This window comes from Brassica napus, chromosome C1, assembly GCF_020379485.1.
Source record: "Brassica napus cultivar Da-Ae chromosome C1, Da-Ae, whole genome shotgun sequence".
Taxonomy (NCBI): Eukaryota; Viridiplantae; Streptophyta; class Magnoliopsida; order Brassicales; family Brassicaceae; genus Brassica; species Brassica napus.
This window is the reverse complement of record NC_063444.1, coordinates 23595117-23618421: the sequence shown is the minus strand read 5'-3', so window position 1 is coordinate 23618421 and position 23305 is coordinate 23595117.

Sequence of the window (23305 nt, the reverse complement as noted above, 5' to 3'; positions counted from 1 at the left end):
GTACCGTTTAAAAAATACCTAAAAGCATATGTTTTAATAATGTTCTCTAATCTAACTTAGTATAAACAAATTTATATAAATAAAAGTATATGTTTGAAACTTTATATAACTTTATATTTATATATTAATTAATATTTAAATTTAATTTATATTTGAACACTTTTACAAGTAACTGTAGTCATTTTAACTAGTAATTTTGGTAGCTATTAGATAAAACATTATAAATTTTTTGCTGTTTGTATTGTTACGTTTTGTAAAGTATATTAATATAAATTAGAAATATAAATATGTATGTACTAAATGAGTTAGCAATATTGGATTTAATTTCTTTTTTATTGATGAGGTAGACACTGAGAAAAAATTACCTATTTATATAATAAACTAGGGTCGGCTCGCCCTATGGGCGGGAAGTTAAAAAAACTATTTTATATGAATTTATATTAATCTTATGAAGTATTTTTTAAAAAAAATGTAGATTGAAAACGATATTATAAACAAAAGTAAATAAAAAAAATTCGGAGATCATGTTGTTACTTTTAATAAATATTTTTGGACTGAATTAATATTACATTAACTTTAATTATTCTATGAAGAACAATCTAATATAATAAGATTAATGATGTCCGCATATAATTATGCAATAATCATGCCAGAGAAATATGTTAAGAAAAACTTATATTATCTAAGCCAAACAACTTTTTGCTAGTGTGAGTAACTTGGTCTGTGTATATGTTTTATTTAAAATGTGATAGTTTTCTCTGATGAAAGTCATACTTCAACTTCCCAGCCACTCTTTAAATTGAATACGGTCTATCGTTATTAAATAAGTTTAGAATTTATTAGATAGGTTTTACTATTAATTTAGAAGTTATGAATACTGTGTAAACTTGTGTTATGAATTAACAATATATTTAAATTAAATGATAATATTGCATGGACGTTTTTATAGAATCCATGCTCGTATGTAATAAAGAGTTTATGCTGCAGATGCGTGTAATTATCTTGAAAAATATATTTTCCATTGGTTTATTAATACTTTGAAATAAAACTGTTTACCGTACAAAGGGAATCGTTCAAAATTTTCAAATATCTGAGTGTTCGTTTATTCAAATAGCTAAGTAGGAGTAATATATAATAATATGTTTGCGCTATTATATGAAAAAAAGAAGAAGTTAGGAGCACTATTTATCGTGAAATCATGGAACTTAAAAAATAAATTGATGTAAATGGGTAAATCAAATAATTATTCCTATGTTTTTTTGTTGCTAAAACATTATTCATATGTTAAACGCTCAGTATATGTATATCAAATTAGTAAATTCAATTTTGCATTCACTATATAATATTATACATTTTATATGTACGTTCACTAATATACTATAAACCTATTGGTTCATCTAGGATTTTTGGTTTTTACGGGTGCTTTTACACATTAAATAAATAAAAACATTTTATTATATTTTCGACACATGTAAATCCAATTAAAATCATCGTACTCGGCTTTGTTGATTTACATTAATTTGCCATACCAGTATGATCGGATTGAATATCAACAATATCATAAGAACTGTTTTTATAACGTATTCATAAGACGAAGAACACAAAATTATTTGTTTACTAAAATATAAAAGTATACTGTTAAAAATATTATTGTTAATTTGATCTAAAGCCCACACAACAATATTCCCGCATGTTTATGAGTTACACCAAAAGCCCACACGATCTCCAACTCCGAGTTAATGAAATGCCGCGTTTTGGACGCAGACATGTGTCGGTTTCTCAAGACTCGAATTAGTGACGTTTCCGTCTACGTGGACAAGCAAACCCAACTTTATATATATAGATAGATTTAAACGCACATGGTTGAAATAGCGAAAGGATAAAAAAGGATTAGGAATATATGATCTTCCAAAGTGAATGCCAACCCTTGAATGCGAATAAATAAAGACACGTTAGTTACTTAACTTCTATTAGAAAATTTCTTAGTGGTGTAGTGGAATCCAGTACACTATTTTATTTGGGTTTATTATTCTTAATTACTGTTTTATTCTCTTCTGATATATTCCATAACACTGGTGGACATGATGATCTGCAGAGCCGGGTTTCACAAATTTGGGGGCCCTATCCAATATTTTAAAAATCAAATAAAAACATTTTTAAAAATATTTATTGTACATATCTTACATAATATTACACTAATAACTTATTTAATAAATTAACTATTACACAGTTTTTTGGAAAAAAATATGGTTCATTATATATTATGTTAAAAAACACATACTTTTATAAACTAATGTATTCTTTTTAAGAAAATAGGGACCATTGTAAATGTTGGAGTCATGTTTAAATATTTCATATGAATGGAGTTAGGTCCAGCCCTACTAATATGGTCGAAAGAGACCACGTGTAAAACGCTGGTGGACCACTAAAACCTTTACTGATAGTTAAATATATATATTTACATTACAACGAGTTTGATTAAACCCCTAAGACGAAAGAGAAAAGACAATATATAACTATTTTAAATTTTTTTTTTTTTTTTTTTTTTTTTTTTTTTTTTTTTTTTTCCAATAAGATAATCAAACCATATAATAGAAAACGCTCCCAGGCACGGTAACCAAGGTCTTGCTCTCTTTGTCAACCCTGCTTCTCCTCCGTAGCTACCTCCTCGCTCCGCCGCACCTTAACCATGAACCGCCGCACCTACTTTCCGGTGACGTAGATCTACACCAGATCTGAAGCCCCTGGAGTACGAACATTACCCCCACGAGCTGGAAATGCAAACAGCCTTGGCATTTATTGAAGATCTGGGTGGGAAGATGTTACAGTTGAAAGATCAAATTTATTGCTCGCTCCCGTATGGCCAGCAGGAAGATTGGTCCTACCCCCTGTGGGGTTGACTCTGGTTTTACTGTCTCGTACAGTCACTTTTACCTTAACACTAAGGTTCTGCTCAAGAAGTAGTTTTTGCAAAATTTACTGCTATTCACTGCAGTTGGAAACCGTATTTCTACGTTACAGTTGTATACTGTTGGTTTTACTATGGCTTTCCGAAGTTCTAGAAGAGATAAAGGAAAGTGGATCCCAGACCCACCTAGAGAAGCCCGTCGCCCACCTATTAAAATCCCACAAGGAGATACAGCTTCTCTCATTGAAGAACACAAACTTACTCTCATTGGTCGAGTAACGAACCCCAAGATACAGAAAACTCGAGCCTTGGTGGACTTCTTTCTCAGTCAATGGCGGGTTTCGGGTACTATTACTGGGAGAGACTTGGGACCGCTTCTATTCCAGTTCAAGTTTGAAACTGAGGAAGATCTTCAAACAATTCTATCAAAGGCCCCCTTCCACTTTAAGAGATGGATGCTAATTCTCCAGCGCTGGGAACCTGTGGTTTCTGACTTCTTCCCAGCTCTCATTCCGTTCTGGATCACAATCCACGGCTTACCACTCCATTGTTGGACCAAGCCAGCTCTTGACACTATTGGAAATGAACTGGGACCAGTAGATGGGTATGAAGTGGAAAAAGGGAGAATCAGAGTATTGATTAACGGCCTAAAGCCTCTTGAGATGAAGCTTGACATCAGTGTTGCAGGAGAGATAAAACAAGTCGAGTTGGAGTACGATAACCTGGGAAAACACTGCTTTATCTGCTACTCTCTATCTCATGAGAAGGAGGACTGCCCCTCCCAAAGAGCTCTTGCAAACAGAGTCTCTGAGCCTCAAAGATTAGGGATCTCTCAGTCGCGCACTCTTGAAAGACTGGATGCTGATAGAAGGAATGCATATGAAAGGAAACAATCCCGTTCTGATTCCTCCCAATGGCAAAGACCCACCAGCAGGGAGCCAGATTGGAAGGAAGAGAAGAACTTTCGATTCACCTATGGTGCAAGAAGGGACCCAAACTATAGTTCGAGCTCTTTGCGTATTGGCAAGTCTGGAGAAGAAGATAAACGCCGGCCTGCGAGAGAGAGACTATCTTTCTCTAAGGAGGAGACTTCATCGGCTCATATGGAGGCTCGTTCTAGAACGATCCCACAGAACCAGAGAACTGAATGGAGACCAGTGGCCAGCGGGTCCCAACAGAGGAGCCAAACAAAATCTGCGCAGTCACTGGTGTCACACACCCCTTCGCCTAGACCTCAGAGAGAAGGAGGTTCTAGCCTGCAAGCTCTATCACAGACTAATAAACACAACTCAGGAGAAGGAAGCCTTCTTTCAAACGATCGTCGATCTGCTCTTCAACGGCTATCTCTTCCTACAGAACGTGTTCCCTTACTACAAGACGGAATTGCAAACGCTGCATCCGGAAGGCTACAGGAAGTTGATATTCACTATCTAGAAGAAATTCTGACAGTGCAAAAAGGTTCTAGTGTACCGTCTACCTCACGGAACCCGGGTGGTAGCGGTGGGGGCGCTGTAGGGGGTACTAACTTACCAGCTAATTCACGAGAGCGAGTTGGTAGCAGGGAGATCGAGTACAACTCCACCCAGGATCGCTCCCCAATTCGAACCCTCAGTGAAGATAGGGTCCACGTGTCTCTTCGCCTGGGACCTCTATTTGATACAGAGGAGGAGGACCTCAACCTCCCAAGTGCAGCCATGATGCCTCCACCTTTGAATACTGCTAGTCAACTAGTAGGCACAAAGGACACATGCTCTTCTGTTTCAAGAAAGAGAGGCCCAAAGGGTCAAAGCCAAGGACTGCAATTGAAAAAGAGGAGAGTCACAAAGATTCAAAGCTCACCAAAAAGAAGACTAAACAAGGAAGCTGGTATCAGTGGTGCAGGGAATAAATCCTCTAAACCTGCAGCAGTAGCGAAAGGAACACAACCAAGAACCACGATTATACCAGCAACAAAGAAGAAGGGAACGGATTTTCGGTCCGGTCCAAAACCTCTTCCTTAGTCAATATGAGCTGGAACTGTCAAGGTATCGGGAGCGACCTGACAGTTCGTCGTCTGCGGGAGTTCAGAACCAAAAACTCCCCGGACATAATGTTCCTTATGGAGACTAAGAGAAAGGATGAGGATGTCTTCAAGATGTATAGGGGAACGGATTTTACAAATCATTATACAGTCCCACCGGATGGTCTTAGTGGTGGACTGGCCCTATCTTGGAAAGATAATGTTGATGTTGATGTACTTATGGCTTCAGCTAATGTAATAGATACAAGGATCACTTTTAATGGAATGACCTTTTTTGTATCTTACATCTATGGCGCGCCTCAAAGTGAAAACAGACCGAGATTCTGGCAGGAGATCTCGGATATTGGAGCGCAAAGAGAGTCAGCATGGCTACTCACCGGTGACTTCAACGACCTTCTTGATAACTCGGAGAAGGTGGGTGGGCCGCTGAGATGGGAAGGCTCTTTCTTATCCTTCAGAAACTTTGTAGCTCAAAACGGATTATGGGACCTCCAATTCTCGGGGAATTCTCTTTCATGGCGGGGAACTAGATATACACACTTCATCCAATCGAGACTTGATAGAGTAATGGCTAATGTGGCCTGGATGGAGATGTTTCCGGCAGCCAGAAGTGAGTATCTTCGCTTTGAGGGATCTGATCATAGACCTGTGCTCACACATTTTGACCTTAACCTGAAGAAGAAGAAAGGCAATTTCCGATATGATCGGACCTTGAGCAAGAAACCAGAAATTCAAGAACTAGTGGAGAGGACATGGAACTTGGAAAAGGAAGCATCGGTCATAACAAAACTTGATCAGATTCGGAGAAGCTTGATTGCGTGGGTTAAAGCACAATCAGCAGAGAGTAAGGATAAATTGTTTAAAAATCAAGACCTGCTGGAAAAGGCTCTTTCGGAACAAACCCCAGACCAGGACCGAATTCTTGAGCTGAAGCAACTGCTGGAAGCAGCCTATGCAGAGGAAGAGGCTTTCTGGCGACAGCGAAGCAGAATCCAGTGGCTGAGTGAAGGGGACAGGAACTCCGGCTTCTTCCACGCTGTTACTAGAGGTCGCAGAGCCCGGAACAAGTTCTCTGTCATAGAAAATGAGGAAGGGCAAACCTTTCACGAGGAGGATCAGATTGTTAACGCCTTTGTAACTTTCTATCAGAGCCTTTTTACAGCGGGGAACAATGATCTGGCGGTGGTGCAAGAGGTCCTCTCTCCAAAGATCCCATGGGAGGCAAACCGAGAGCTTATTGCCATACCAGATAAAGCGGAGGTACGAGCGGCTGTCTTTGCCATTAACCCCGACAAAGCACCAGGCCCGGATGGCTTCTCTGCGGGTTTCTATCAAAGTTTTTGGGACATAGTTGGAGAGGACATCTACTACGACATCCGGGGTTTCTTTGAAACAAGCCACCTCCACCCAAGACAGAATGAAACCCATATTAGATTGATCCCAAAGACGAAGAGTTCTAAGCGGGTGTCTGAATACCGACCTATAGCGCTGTGTACAACACACTATAAGATCATTGCCAAACTCTTGTCAAAGAGGATCCAGCCGCTGTTACATTCGATCATCTCCCCATCGCAGTCCGCTTTCGTCCCGGGTCGGGCGATAGCTGATAATGTTCTCATTACTCACGAGATCCTTCACTATCTACGCAAGTCAGGAGCTAAGAAACACGTATCTATGGCAGTGAAGACAGATATGAGTAAAGCGTACGATAGAATTGAATGGAGCTTCTTGCGGGCAGTGTTAATGCGGTTGGGCTTTCATGAGATTCTGATAGGATGGCTGATGGAGTGTGTGTCCTCAGTCTCTTACTCTTTCCTGGTCAATGGAGGACCACAGGGACGAGTGATCCCATCAAGAGGGCTCCGGCAAGGTGATCCGCTATCCCCGTACCTGTTCATCTTATGTACAGAAGTCTTATCGGGGCTTTGCCACCAAGCGATGATACAAGGAACCCTGCCGGGGGTTAAGGTCGGAAGAAACTGTCCACCAATAAACCACTTGCTCTTTGCCGACGACACGATGTTCTTCGGGAAATCAAACTCTGATAGCTGCAAGACTCTCACATCGATCCTCAGCAGATACGAAGCAGCTTCAGGGCAATGTATAAACAGAGCAAAATCGGCTATCACCTTCTCGTCGAAAACTAATATGGCAGCAAAGATAAGAGTTAAGCAGGAGCTGAACATTAGTAACGAGGGAGGGATTGGCAAATACTTAGGCTTACCGGAACACTTCGGAAGAAAGAAAAGAGATATCTTTGCTGAGATATTAGACCGGATTAGACAAAAAGCCCACAGTTGGTCAGCAAGATATCTTTCCGGTGCTGGAAAAATGGTTCTCCTAAAGGCGGTTTTAGCCTCTATGCCAACATATGCAATGTCTTGCTTCAAGCTCCCGAAGTCGCTATGCAAACAGATACAGTCGATCCTCACTCGCTTTTGGTGGGACGTTAAACCGGACGTGCGGAAGATGTGTTGGGTCGCATGGGATAAACTCACTCTTCCAAAAGGCGCTGGTGGCTTGGGATTTAAAGAGATTGAAGTGTTCAATGATGCCCTACTGGCTAAACATGCTTGGCGACTACTCAAGAATCCCTCCTCTCTTTTGGGAAGAACCCTGCTGAATAGATACTGCCGCCATGATCATTTTCTAAACTGCTCAGCCCCAAATGCCGCCTCACATGGATGGAGGGGGATTTTGGCAGGGAGAGAAATTATCAAGCGGGGCCTGGGATGGGTGATAGGGGATGGCAAATCTGTGAGAATATGGAAAGATAACTGGCTATCTACGAGTCAACAGATTTGTCCAATGGGACCAACTCGAGAGGAAGATCAGAATATGCTGGTTAGCGAACTACTGATGTCTGATTCAGCAGAGTGGAACGTTAACAAAATCAAGCAAGTCCTTCCCCACTACGAAGACCTGATCAGGAAGCTGGTCCCGAGTGATTGCGGAATGCGCGATGAACTGGTTTGGTTGCAGGAGAAAACCGGAAACTACACTACTAAATCCGGGTACGCTCTAGCAAAGATCAATGTATCAGAGACCCGTGAGACGTTCAACTGGGGCCAATGTATCTGGAATGTGAAGTGTTCCCCGAAGGTGAAGAACTTTCTGTGGAAACTCAAGCATGAGGCGGTAGCAGTTGGCGACACTCTCCTCAAACGTGGAATTATGGTAGACGGAAAGTGCAGTAGGTGCGGGGAAGTTGAGACCACTGCCCATGTTATGTTTCACTGCCCTTTTGCAAGGAGAATCTGGGAGAAGGTCCCAGCACACTTGGTTCCTGGTGCTTCGCAAGTGAGATCAATGGAAGATTTATTGAAAGCTTGTACCAGGATGATTAACCTTCCCCCGCTGGGATTTTCTTCGCCCCTATACCCGTGGCTCTTGTGGTTCCTTTGGACAAGTAGAAATCAGCTGGTGTTTGAGGATAAGTCTTTCTCGGAAACAGAGGTCTTAGGAAAAGCTTTGAAACATGCTAGAGAGTGGCACAACTCGAACCTAACCACCTCGCCTCACTCTGTTTCGAAGAAAGACTGCTCTGCGAGTGTGCCTCAAGCTCAGCCCCGAGAGAACGAGTTTCTCTGCTTCTCAGATGCAGCTTGGAATAGTGCTTCTAGTGCAGGAGGTTTGGGCTGGACATGCTCTAACTCTGCCGGTGCTACTCTCCTGCAAGGATCTTCACCGTGCCCCATAGTGGCATCAGCGCTAGTTGCAGAAGCACTGGCACTCAAGGCGGGTATCAAAGCCGCTATCTCCCTTAATATCAAAGACCTTGTCTGTCACTCAGACTCAAAAGGCTTGATCAATCTGATCACAGGAAACACGTCTGTGATTGCTCTCCAAGGAATTCTCCATGACATCAGTGTGTTGAGTAATTCCTTGTCGTCTATCTCTTTTAAATTTGTACCTCGGCGTTGTAACACGATCACTGATCGTCTGGCCAAAGAGGCTCTGTTTTCTGTATCAAACTCTTCTTTGGGAAGAGAGAACCTTGTAGCTTAAGCTTTTATAAATGAATGTTTGACCAAAAAAAAAAAAAAAAAACTATTTTAAATTTTAGATAAATATAATAGACATTTTTTTGGGTTCACCCCCTGGGGTGAACCTTTAGGTTCACCAACCAATAAAAAGTTGTCATTTTAGGTCTAGTATCTTTTAATTAAAGAAACAAAATAACTTGCCAAATTATATTATGCTTTTAAAATAAAAAATAAAAAATTAAATAAATAAAAATAGCAATAGTTCTAAAAAAATATTATTTAAAAAAAATATTTATTTTTAAGATTTAGAGTTTAGTGTTTAACATTTATAATTTAGAATTTATCCAAATGTTTAGTGTTTTTCCAAGGGTTTAGGGTTTACCTAAGGGTTTAGGGTTTACCCAAGGGTTTAGGGTTACCCAAGGGTTTAAGGTTTTCCCAAGGGTTTAGGGTTTAGGATTAGAGTTTAGGGTTTAGTGTTTTGTTGACAACAAGTTTAGTGTTTTTCCAAGGGTTTAGGGGTTTATCCAAGGATTTAGGGTTTAGGATTTGAGTTTAGGGTTTAGTATTAGAGTTTATGGTTTAGTGTTTTGTTGACAACATTTTTTTTTTTGAATTCGTTTTTTATATATTATTTTTATTTATTTTTAAATTTTATTTTGAAAAAATAATATAATTTGCCAAGTAATTTGGTTTCCTTAATTAAAAGATACTAGATTTAAAATGATAATTTTCTATTGGTTGGTGAACCCAAGAATAACTCAATATAATATATATGATGTATTCCAAATATAGATTACTTATTTTTGAGGAAAAATAGTTTTAACCGAGGATATGGATCTTTATCGCCGAAAGTCTGGTTTATTTGAAAGATCAAAAGTAAAAAATATTCAAAAGCATTGACTGAGACTTTTCCCCCATGTTTGACTTGTAGAAAATGAATGTCTTACTTGGTACAAGACAATGACGTTAGTCTACCTGTTCTACATCCAGTACATGCCTTAACTTACAAAAATATTGTTTCGTTGGTGGTTTTTGGCATAATGATTCACCATTTATTGGATATGGTCAAGTGTGGAAAGACTCAAAGAGAGGTAATCTACTTTCAGGAGATTGTAGTTGCCATCGACCACTATCTCTCTGTTACATTCCGAATTAGAAGCGCTAAAAAAGACTATAACACCTCGATCGGGTCTAAGTCACAGTTGACTTGATCAGCCGTGAACAATCGAACAAGAACATGCACGACCAATCACTTAATTTAGAATAAATAAAAAATGCCACAGATGTGTACCTAAGCATCTAACTGAGTTTTCCAAAACAAATCCTGACACCCCAATTAAATGTCTAAACGCACATATCCTAATAAACATAGCTCAAGGCTTTCCAACCTGAGATACATTCAATAGTTAGTTCATCCCGGAAAAATATCTTGTAATATAAGACCCCAATATCATTCACGATCATCAAGATAAATCACGACCATCATTATTACTTATACCTATTAAAACAAAATTATTTTATGGTAATGCTCTCTAGTTTATGTTAACAATACTACAACATGTCATGTTCATTCACTTTACTAACCACCTAATCATGCTACCAACAATATTTCATTCAAGCATGAACAATCAATATAAACACCACCATAACCATCACTCAACATAACAATATATCATACTTTTTTTTCATTAAAATAACAAGCATAACCACAACTCACCTTAACTTTTCAGAATGAGATAAAGACGCTTTATGGGTCAAATCGGGTTTGCGAGTCTCCTAGACAAAAAAAAAATAGATTCTATGATGAGCAGACCATAATTATGAAAAACTAAAATCTATTTTGGATCCAGGATGAAAAACTAAATTGGAAATAAAAATTAAACTTAAAATAACTTACTCGAAGATTTTCCAACCTAAACTGACCATGAATTTTTCTCCGAGGACTTCTACAGTAAGCTAGACGTCTAACTAATTTTTCTATTGGTTTCGTATTTGAGCTCTGGTTTCATAATGAAACAGAACTCCCATATTTATACTAAAGGAGAAGGTCGGTCTGACTCACCTCCTTAGCCACCAACAACCATAGGAAGTGACAAATGTCGACATCCGGTTTCGCATCATCAAAAGCAGCTGAAGCAAGCAGCTTATAAAGCTGGTGAAACAGGACACGAGGTGGTATGACATGCAAGAAGGTGAAGCAGACAGGAAGGTAAAGCATACAAGAATGTAGATGAAGCAGGACAAGCTGCTAAAGCAGAACATCCACCAACCAGCTTAATCTTGTCCAATTAACAAGAATTCTCAAATCAAAACCTTAACTTACCCATCTCATTTTTCCTTTGAGGCTCAGTATGATGCTCAAATTTAGCATAAACCAATTCGAATGGTCTCTACTTAAATAGTTTCCGATAGGGGTGGGCACTTCGGTTATTTTTTCGGTTCGGTTCGGTTTGGTTAGTTCGGTTATAGTATTTTCCCAACTGAAGTAAACCATAGTTAGTTTGGTTCGGTTCAGTTTATATTCGGTTTGGTTTGAATTCGGTTCGTTTTGTTTTTTGGATTGGTTTAATTAGGTTCTTTTTAGTTTAATTTTTTAAGAAAAAATATGTTTTTAAACATAAATTATGTAAACATAAATTATGTAAACATAAACTACGTAAACTAAATTCAATATAAAACTGAAACAAAAACCTTTAAAAAGTCACAAAAAGTATATAAGAATTAAAACAAATGAAAGATAACTAAAGTAAAAAAACCAACATCATTAGAAATGTCTTTTATATCATTAAAACTAAAAAACCTGCAATGAATCATCTTCCATGTGATATCATCAAAAAACCTGCAACAAATCAATAATTAGTATATGTCAATACACAAACTATACGAGTATTTATTTATATCTTTGCTACTCTAAACCCATGATTTCATTATTTAGAATTGACACCACAAAAAAGATCTAGATGCAGGAAAAATATGCAGGAGACGTAGAGGAAAGCACCGTGGAAAAGAACTTTTGTTTTTAATAAAATTTGTTTTAGGTTTTAGGTTTAGATTTAACATCCATGTTTACATATATAAGAATATAAGAATACAAACTTTTCTATTTTTTAAAAAATCAAATATTTTGATGATTACATATTAGGTTAGAAGAATATATGTTAATGAATGAAAATTGGAAAATATGTGATTTAGTATTAGAATTTTAGTATATTGGTATTACTAATATATTTAATTTAAATCATTACAAAACACATCGGTTTCTCGGTTCGGTATAAAACTGAACCAAACCGAACCATGCAGGTTAGAGAAATCTTCAACCGGATGATTTGAAATAGACTTTGGTTCGGTTCGGTTTTTTGCCCACCCCTGGTTTCCGACATATGCTCCAAATAGTTTATCTAGTATTTTGTACATACCAACTATTGTCTTTTTGATCCAAACTCACTTCTCATGGTTACATTAGCTTCTTTAACCTTTTTACATCCTTTTAAAATTCATAAATCTTGTTTAAATTTAATAAGTCATTCCTATCCTTCTGGAAAGGCATTGAACATTCTGATAGACTATTTGAATGGGCTACGGCTTTAATTCTCTTCAACAATTCTTTCATGTATTCTCATCCTACCTAATACTTACGTTTCCTTAAGGTTTTCCGAACCATATAAATCAAGTCCAATATATCTGGATCAACTCTGACCATTCTTGGGTGCTTGATCTCTTTAATGGACGAATTGAGAAACTCGTCTAGACTGCATATAATTCTTATCTACAACACAATCATGCTTAGTACATATAAGATTTATTTAAGCCATTTATAAACTTAATGTATTCATTAAATGCTTGTAATCTCCTTCAAATTTATTGACTATTACTGGTCTAACTGGTCTTCTTGTGGCCACGTGTCAGTTCTTCGGATCACTACATTCTCCCCTACTTAATAGAATTTGTCCCGAATTCTTAATATTTGTTGGTCCAAATCCCTAAGCTTCTTTGGATTCCCAAACAACTTGAATAAGTCACTCAAAACTTTCCTCATCTTACCACAATTTATGATGTTTTCGCGACAACATCTACTAGTGAAATCCTTCTTCTCACTTTTATTTCACCTCTCCTATCCATTTTGATCCTTTCGAATAGGTTAAATTTGGTCTGGTGGTATCCTTTCTACTCTTGTTCTATTATATTTGGATCACAAAGATATCTCCACAACATAGAACTATAGAATATGTGGTGACGTGTTATACCTGAAGGTAACACCTATGTTCTAGTTAAAGTTAACTTGATTGATTGTGAAACAATCAAACAGAAACATGCACAATCAACCAATCTAATTTGTTCCAGACCACAAATGATATTGCCTAATTTGGTCTTTCTTCATTTTTTTTGAATGGTTTCAATCTTTCGATTCTCTCGTTTAGCTAGCCAGGTTTCATTGCATTCATTTCTCCAACTTCTATCCAACATGCCAGAGTTCAACATGGTCATCCATATTTGGCTTGATAGACAAATTAAGCACTCTTTATAGGGCAGCTTGATTCTTCTGGTATCATATATCCCTTGAAGTCTAAACAGTCTGCCATTTTTCAGACTCTATTCATATAATCTCATCCATCCATCCACCCATCCATCATCCTTTAATGTTAACTTCTCTTTTTATTTCCTATCAATCCAACATGATTCAAGACATCTCCCATGTTCTTTCTCCCACGTTTCTGGTTAATAACCTTGTGTTTAACATTTTTGTCGTATCATCCTTCCTTTGAATAAAATTGCCATTCCTTAGAGTTTTTATAATCTTTGTTCCCTCAAGATTGTTATGTTAAGATTACTTTGTAATCTCATCTTCTTAAACTTACTCATAAGTTTGCTTATCCCAAATGTCTCCATTCACCATCAGCTTAGTCTAGACATGAGTAGATGGTATACTCACATGGCCTCCTTTGGTTTAGTATAATCTTGTTAATTTCTTCTTGTTTCTAGTACCAATACCATGTAATTTGATCACGTCTTTTCTTTCAACACCTTTGCGTAAACACTAGTCTATTTTCAGATTAAGTTTTCTATCCTTTAATATATATATTTTTTTTGATAAACTCTATCGGCTGATCTGGTCGGCTTCGGGAGAAACGCACTTAGTGCTACAGAGTGGACTGGCTACCACACTGCCTGACCCGAGTTTGGAATACCTTCCGACTAATGTCAGGGGGTGAACCGATCATCTGTTACGATCCACCATGTAAACCACTTAGGCCGAAGTGCCCAGACTAGCTAAGTGATGATAATTTAATTTTCAAGGGATCCCTTAATATTTTTAGGACTATTTTAGTTCAAAATATTCTTCTTTACTGCTTATGATATCTCTGTTCTCTTGGCTTACTAAAAACAACTCTATCTGACTTTATCCACCACTAACCTAGGCATATGGTTAGATAGTGTGTTTTCTAACTACTTTTGGCCGATTTTTAGTTATATTCTTCCACTTATTTTGATCATTCTCTGTCTTTCATCTTCTTGAGATTACATATGCTTTCTTTGGATTTTTCCTCCAGTTACATCAAAATCTTCACAATAATGGGATAACTCCGGTAGATTTCTCTCTCTCAATATCTTTTCCTTTCAACGTAAGCAAATCCTTGACTGAGGCCAACTGGCTTGGTTTTAACTCATGTATCCTTACTTCGCTTAACCTTTATGATTAGGAATCATTCCTCAATAGAAAAATTCTTCAACAAAGTCTTGTCACACCTTAACAATTCATTAATTGGAATTCTTGTTGGTATAGGTTCCCAATTTATTTATTTGCTTCACTAAGCCTTTTTTGCGGCTTCCTTGGATCCCGATCTTGGTTTTTCTGATATAAGTTGGCTCCATCAGTAACGTCTCGTCCGCCAACAACTAGTGGGCCTCCCATGCCCACTTACTTGGCTCATGGGCCCTATTCCGTGTGACATATGGTGCGTTAATTTTTCAAAGGCTCGAAAGTTTTGTTTACTGACCATGCAATCACTACATGATATTTCCTTGTGATTTGGCCTCATTCGCATGATGTCACGAATCACTTCTCCATAGGTCACCATCTTTCTTCTACTACAGCTCAAGCACGCTTAACTATGGAGTTTTAAACAGATGTGTGCCCAAAACGTTAAGCGCACTTTGGTAACGTAGGTAGCTAAATCAAAAAATTTAAGCATTTTCATATACTACAAACCAGGATGTTACAGTTCATCACGTCTAAAGAAAGCAATGTCCTCGTTCCGGGCGAAGATCGTGACCCATGTTAGTGTGAGCCCTCACTGACTCCACACTTGTTTGAGTTTGGTTCTGATACCACTTGTAACGCCCTGACCGCCAACGAATAATAGGTCTCCCACGTCCGCTCACTCGGCCCGTGGACACCATTTCGTGCGACGGGCGGTGCGTTAATTTTTGGAAGACTCCAAAGTCGTGTTTACTGACCCTTCCATCACCACATGACCTTTTCCATGCTTTGGCCTCACTCGCACAATATCGCGAATCACTTCCCGATTGGTAACTCATCCTTCTACTACTCCAGCTCAAGCACGCTTAACTATGGAATTCTAAACGGATGTGTGCTCAAAAAAATAACGTACTTTGGTGACATAGGTATCCAAATCAATTTTGTAAAGTCTTTCCATATACCACAAACTGGGATGTTACACCATCATTCTCCAAGGATTTCTATTCATTCATCTCCATCATAATATCTTATGATTCTTTGAATCTTCATAAAAGATAATCTTGATAACCCATTATTCTCATTATTCCTTTATCTCCATCAACACCTTTGCGTAAACACTAGTCTATTTTCAGATTAAGTTTTCTATCCTTTAATATATATATTTTTTTTGATAAACTCTATCGGCTGATCTGGTCGGCTTCGGGAGAAACGCACTTAGTGCTACAGAGTGGACTGGCTACCACACTGCCTGACCCGAGTTTGGAATACCTTCCGACTAATGTCAGGGGGTGAACCGATCATCTGTTACGATCCACCATGTAAACCACTTAGGCCGAAGTGCCCAGACTAGCTAAGTGATGATAATTTAATTTTCAAGGGATCCCTTAATATTTTTAGGACTATTTTAGTTCAAAATATTCTTCTTTACTGCTTATGATATCTCTGTTCTCTTGGCTTACTAAAAACAACTCTATCTGACTTTATCCACCACTAACCTAGGCATATGGTTAGATAGTGTGTTTTCTAACTACTTTTGGCCGATTTTTAGTTATATTCTTCCACTTATTTTGATCATTCTCTGTCTTTCATCTTCTTGAGATTACATATGCTTTCTTTGGATTTTTCCTCCAGTTACATCAAAATCTTCACAATAATGGGATAACTCCGGTAGATTTCTCTCTCTCAATATCTTTTCCTTTCAACGTAAGCAAATCCTTGACTGAGGCCAACTGGCTTGGTTTTAACTCATGTATCCTTACTTCGCTTAACCTTTATGATTAGGAATCATTCCTCAATAGAAAAATTCTTCAACAAAGTCTTGTCACACCTTAACAATTCATTAATTGGAATTCTTGTTGGTATAGGTTCCCAATTTATTTATTTGCTTCACTAAGCCTTTTTTGCGGCTTCCTTGGATCCCGATCTTGGTTTTTCTGATATAAGTTGGCTCCATCAGTAACGTCTCGTCCGCCAACAACTAGTGGGCCTCCCATGCCCACTTACTTGGCTCATGGGCCCTATTCCGTGTGACATATGGTGCGTTAATTTTTCAAAGGCTCGAAAGTTTTGTTTACTGACCATGCAATCACTACATGATATTTCCTTGTGATTTGGCCTCATTCGCATGATGTCACGAATCACTTCTCCATAGGTCACCATCTTTCTTCTACTACAGCTCAAGCACGCTTAACTATGGAGTTTTAAACAGATGTGTGCCCAAAACGTTAAGCGCACTTTGGTAACGTAGGTAGCTAAATCAAAAAATTTAAGCATTTTCATATACTACAAACCAGGATGTTACAGTTCATCACGTCTAAAGAAAGCAATGTCCTCGTTCCGGGCGAAGATCGTGACCCATGTTAGTGTGAGCCCTCACTGACTCCACACTTGTTTGAGTTTGGTTCTGATACCACTTGTAACGCCCTGACCGCCAACGAATAATAGGTCTCCCACGTCCGCTCACTCGGCCCGTGGACACCATTTTGTGCGACGGGCGGTGCGTTAATTTTTGGAAGACTCCAAAGTCGTGTTTACTGACCCTTCCATCACCACATGACCTTTTCCATGCTTTGGCCTCACTCGCACAATATCGCGAATCACTTCCCGATTGGTAACTCATCCTTCTACTACTCCAGCTCAAGCACGCTTAACTATGGAATTCTAAACGGATGTGTGCTCAAAAAAATAACGTACTTTGGTGACATAGGTATCCAAATCAATTTTGTAAAGTCTTTCCATATACCACAAACTGGGATGTTACACCATCATTCTCCAAGGATTTCTATTCATTCATCTCCATCATAATATCTTATGATTCTTTGAATCTTCATAAAAGATAATCTTGATAACCCATTATTCTCATTATTCCTTTATTTCCAACAACATATCAGCTTCATACTCTATTAAACCTTTTCAGTTAACCATGTCACGCTTTTTCACTGCATCTGTAGAACTCTTGTCTTTTGTCGATAACTATCTTTCTCCTTTACTAACATATAGATCATACCAACATATCAAATACTGACATTTCATGCTTCCATAACTGTGGCCTAAACATCTATTTCTCTTACATAACAATATACTTGCATATCTTTCATCTATGGTAAGTTAATGAAGGGATACACTGCAGCGACCCTTAAAACAATCCTCTCCCCCTTATAATATACATCCACAACCAAAACTGAACTGGTTCTATACTTGGGTTACTATCTTTCTCTTATCTAATTATGACTCTCATGAAGTCGTACTTCCAACCAGCAAGAAGACACCTTTACAAACCACACATTACTTTCAACCTATTTGACATGGTTTGGTTTTTTAGTTTCCTATGGAACACACAGAGACACGCATTTACTAACGTAAAGGTTCTCTCATCACTCACAAATGTCTCGGTAGCACACCCGAGACAAACAAAACGTGGTCGGTTGCACCACACGTAGTGTTATCAATCAACATTCAATACAATCATTATAATTAAATCATCATAATAATTTCCATCAAGTATACTCAACTTAAAAGAAATCAATCACCCAATGAGTTAAAATCCATATTTACATGTAATGAGACCTTTAAAAGATCGAGAAGGTATGGTAAGTGTTACGATGAAAAACAAACTACGTCTTCTTACTCATATGCATCGTTCCGTCCCTTATATGATTTGTCCTTCTTATTTTCTGATCATGTATGGTTATAGGGTCGTGATCCTCGACCGTAACCTTTCTAACATGCCTTAAGTCCTTCTATGTTGATTACTTAGAGACTATTTCATTTTGTTATAGATCTTTAAGGCTTCTGCTATACTCCAAATCTCGGGCCGCAACACTTCAAGAACTTATTTGTCATTGATGTTTCGCCATTAGGCTTGTAGTGTCCATACTTTTTTATTTTGATGAACTCAACTTCATAGTCTCCTACTCTCCTAGGTCATTGGTTAATATCATGGAATTATTTTTCCACTTGTTCTCTGGGTTTTGGTAGAAACTATTTCCTTTGAAACTCTTTTTACTTTACCAAGTAACGATCCTCCCTTTTTTACTCCATCCTTACTTCATTCCACCAATTGGCTACGTCATTCACGAGATATAACACCTCTATGACTTTCTTTAACTCTTCTTTACAGTGAGATCCATTGATTTCTTCTTGCATTTCATGATCCAAATGGTCCAATTGTCATTGTACAAACATTAGCATTGGATTCATTCCATTGGTTAGTTTTAGTATCAGCTTCTTTAACTGTCATGCCGGCGTTGCCATCCTTTCAAAGTTATTGGTTTCTTCCTCCTTGGATTAAAATATTTAAAAATATCACTCTGCCAATTATAATTTCTTGACTTTCCAGATTGGATATCCCGTCAGCCCATGATAATTCTTCGGGTAAGTCAGGTATAAATGCATCACTGTCCATTTTCATTGATCCATCATATAATTTTTGGTCACTAAGTCCGGTGAAATTCCTATGGTTCGACCATGCATTAAGCAGGCCGGAAAAATCCCTTTTAAGGCCTTATTTTTTTAACATTCATTTTGGTCATTTTGTGATTGATAATTTTAAAGTCTATATGAACAAGTTAGATAGATAGGATAAACTGATTTTTTTATTTATATAGCAAAAGATTTGCTATAATTGTTGAGCTTGTGTAATAATGTATTACAATGTTCGATCCCTAAACCAGCTATCTCACCACTCATATTCTTTGGCTTCGAGTCTTCATGGCTAGACCAATTGCTTCCCAAGATCACCATCAGTTCCTGAAACCAACAAATACATAAGTAATCTATTGATACTTAGTGAGTTTGGTTTCTAACATGCATATCTTATGTTCAGATTCTTTCTAAGTCTAACCCGAGTTTCCCCTTTATAATTCCCAACTTTCATGGTCTCTTGAGCGAGTCAGTAAGTCCGGTTTGCAGATCTAGATCAATCCTTCTGACTACCGAACTAACTGGATAACTAATTGGATAGTCCATAACCCAATCAAGCTATTCAGCTATAATCCATGATCTACCGCATCCAGCCCTTAGGCTAAGGATCACATGATCAAACCGGCTTACACACATGGTCCATTGCTCAGCCGTAAGGATAAGTCCCTTGATCGTTATGCAGAAGAATAGAAGTAAACGATCAAGTTAGAGAGAGAAGGATGCAACCGGTTCATCAAATTGTCCATAAACGCAATCGGATCATCAGAAATCTATGGGTGATGGCTTATCCAATCCATCCACTCACCTCAAGTATGCAATCAGGAGTACCAACACACTACTCTTTCTCCGTTGGATCCATGTTCGAATTGATATTCAAATCACCGTAGTTGGATGCCTTCTTGGCTTGTTTCCAATCAATCATTTCCTTTCCTCAAGTCTCTCTTTCCAATATTCGGTCGACCATCTCTCTCACCTCGACCATTCAGCCATTCGTCCATTCAGTCAAATCGATTGCAAGGTCCATTGTGGACCGTGTAACAGCCGATGTCTGCCTCGCATGAGACAGATTCTTCATGGAAACACCGCTCAGATCTATAACTGGTCTACTAATTATCATCTCTCCGGGACCTGCAGGCTGACCCATCGGCCTTGGTGGATGAGTTGGGAACCACGGATCATCATGTACATGTGTTTTTGCTTTATCTCCTAGTAACCAATTGAGACCTTTATTTCCTCTCCAGCAGGGAACTATAGATAAACTAAGGTGTATTGTCAAGCTCAGCATTGAGAATGATAGTAGAACATAAATATCTTCCTTTGAGTATCCTGGCAACTACACTTTTTGGGGCTTGTTTGACTCTCCGAACTTATTTACTTAAAAAGAGCGAAATTATATGTTTCTATATTCATAAATCTGAAACTTTCCTCCATTTTCTGTAATCCAATTTCCTCTTCCAATGCATAGAACATTTTCATGAACTTTTACCCCACCAATAACACAATAAGGTTATTCATTTCGGAAAAAAAAATTATACTTAATGGTTTAAGCGCATGTGTTGGTATTGTTGTGTTTTTCTAATTTAAAACCAGAATACTTTACACCTTGTCATTGATTGATATTAATAAAGACTGGTTTTTCATTATATAGGGAGATTAAGCTCTTAGACCCAATCCTTCCTAATTTCTTATACATCAAAACTATCTTCCTTTTTAATCAAAAGAATAATAATTTTTTTAATCCTATTAATTTCTTCCCTAATAACTTAAGGTTAAATATATTTACCAAGACATCACCAACGACAAACCTCCTTTCCTTTGGTTAATTACATTAAATATTACTCATATTATTATATTAGGAGTACGACTAGACTGGTAGTGGTATGTATGGTCATGTAAATATCATGTTTACCAGCATAATAATTGTCAACACTACGACTTTCCAACGAGAGACTACTACAGGAAACCAAACACGGAATTCTCGTGATAAATGGATCAGAACGAAGGAGAAAAACAAAGCAGTAACAAACTTTAATAAAAAGATTAGAAAATGATCTAAAAAGTAAATGTAATATGACTAAAATTGAAAATGGATGTATTGTAAACAATTAGTATTAAGGACTTGCAAGACATCACCAATGATTTACCATAATGAAAAAGTTTAGAATATAATGACCCAATGATTACTAGCCAAAAGATAAATAGAGTTGCTCGACTTAATATTATATAGATAACTGTTGGGGTCGAAAACGGTTACGACAAAGTTAACGTCCAAATCCCCGAAGAAGAAAACGTAGAAATCTTCTTCGACAAATACATTTTCGAAATAGATTCTTCTATACGAAAAGCTTTGCGGAGGAAACGCGACTCATCGGACAAAAGCTCAAAAAGGGTCGCTACGCAGCAACCGAACGCGTGTTCCGCTCGGTCGCTGCATAGCAACCGAGCTCGAGCCAAAGTTCGATCGCTACGTAGCGACCGAGCGTCTGTTCCGCTCGGTCGCTACGTAGCAACCGAGCTCGAGCCAAAGCTCGGTCGCTACGTAGCGACCGAGCTCGAGCCAAAGCTCGGTCGCTACGTAGCGATCGAGCTCGAGCCAAAGCTCGGTCGCTACGTAGCGACCGAGCTCTTCTGAAACGTCGATACGACATTAGTCCATGCATTCTCGTCTACCCTTCGATGCTATCTCCCGAAGACCGTAGCTAACCCATTTCACGTTCCCCGCTATTCTAAATTATCGATCAAGCTTTACCGTAAAAACCACGGAAAGTTCGTTCTTTATCGAAAGAAGCCGTAATAAACGCTTCGAGTCAGAAGACGGCCCAAAGGGACCTAAGACATGGCTCGAGGCCCACCTTACTACTTCTTAACCAACAGCCCGTAAGCCGCATGACGGTTTACGCTTGGTTCGCAAGGAAAGATAAATGTCAAGTTCCCGCGGATAAATACGAAATTTTGAAGATAATTACGAAGATCGGAAAAAATGGAATATCTCCATTTTTATGCTATGACGGCTTAAGGGCAGAAGAGGAAAAGCGTAAACCGACCTTGGAGCCAGTATATAAGAAGTCCTAGGCGAGAGGCATGGGGAGGATTTTAGACATAGCAAACTTAGCACTTAGAGCGATTTTAGGCAATTTTCCGTTTTTGTTATTCGAGCTGCGACTCAATTAGGTTTTTGCCGTCTTAGGGTTTTAGAACTAGGAATCTCGCCGACAGCTCTCGTAGCCCAGGTACTTACCTTGTTGTAAACGCTCAAACGCAGATTCGGAATAAGAACTATCTTGCTCTCTTTTTTCGATTTCTTATTTTACTATTGTTCTCGTTTCGTGTTCTGATTGCTTGGCGTGTGGTATTAGCAGATATCCGGGACCTCTGGGAAATTAGGGTTCTCCTACTTTCCTAATTTAAACGGAAATCGACAGTGCGAATTTCGGTTCTCACAATAACTATTTAAGGCTAACAAAAAATGAATCGGGAAATTGTAGCTTTTGTGATGCATTGCTTGTTGCGTATAAAATAAATGGCAAAATCGCATTTTAAACACTCAAAGTGTCACTTTCTAACATTTTAAACACCGAAGTTTTTTTACTCGCACTTTAAACCTTCAAAGTGACATTTTTATCATAATAAACCTCCAAAGACGTTTTCCTGTTCATAGACGACCGGTACTGTTCATTTTAAAGGTCAAAATGATGACTTGTCGGTTTCTTTTTAAAAAATAAAAATAAAAATACAGAAAAATAAAGAAAAAATCGAATGAAATTGGAAAAAATTGTAAAAAATTCGAAACAAAATTTTTTAAAAATCTAAAAAATTCAAAAAACATAAAAAATTAAAATTAAAATTTCAAACTTAAAATAAAATAAAATATTAAAAAATTCTAAAAATTCAAAAATAAAATCTAAAATTATAATGTCAAATTCAAAAAAGAAATTTTTTAATTTTTTTTTAAAAAGTTTCTAAAATAAGATCTAAAATTAGAAATTTTATCCAAAAAAGATTTTCTAAGAAAGAAAATGACTAAAAATGTTTCATTAAAGATGCAAAAGACACTTATGCTCTAAATATATAAATACAAATAAATAAAGAAAAATTTCAAATTATTATTATTTAAATATTTTGGATCTTATTTTAGAATTTTTAAAATTTCATTTTCGTTTTTAAATTTGACATTTTAATTTTAGATCTTATTTTTGAATTTTTAATATTTTATTTTATTTTTAAGTTTGAAATTTTAATATTTATTTTTTTGAATTGTTAATTTTTTT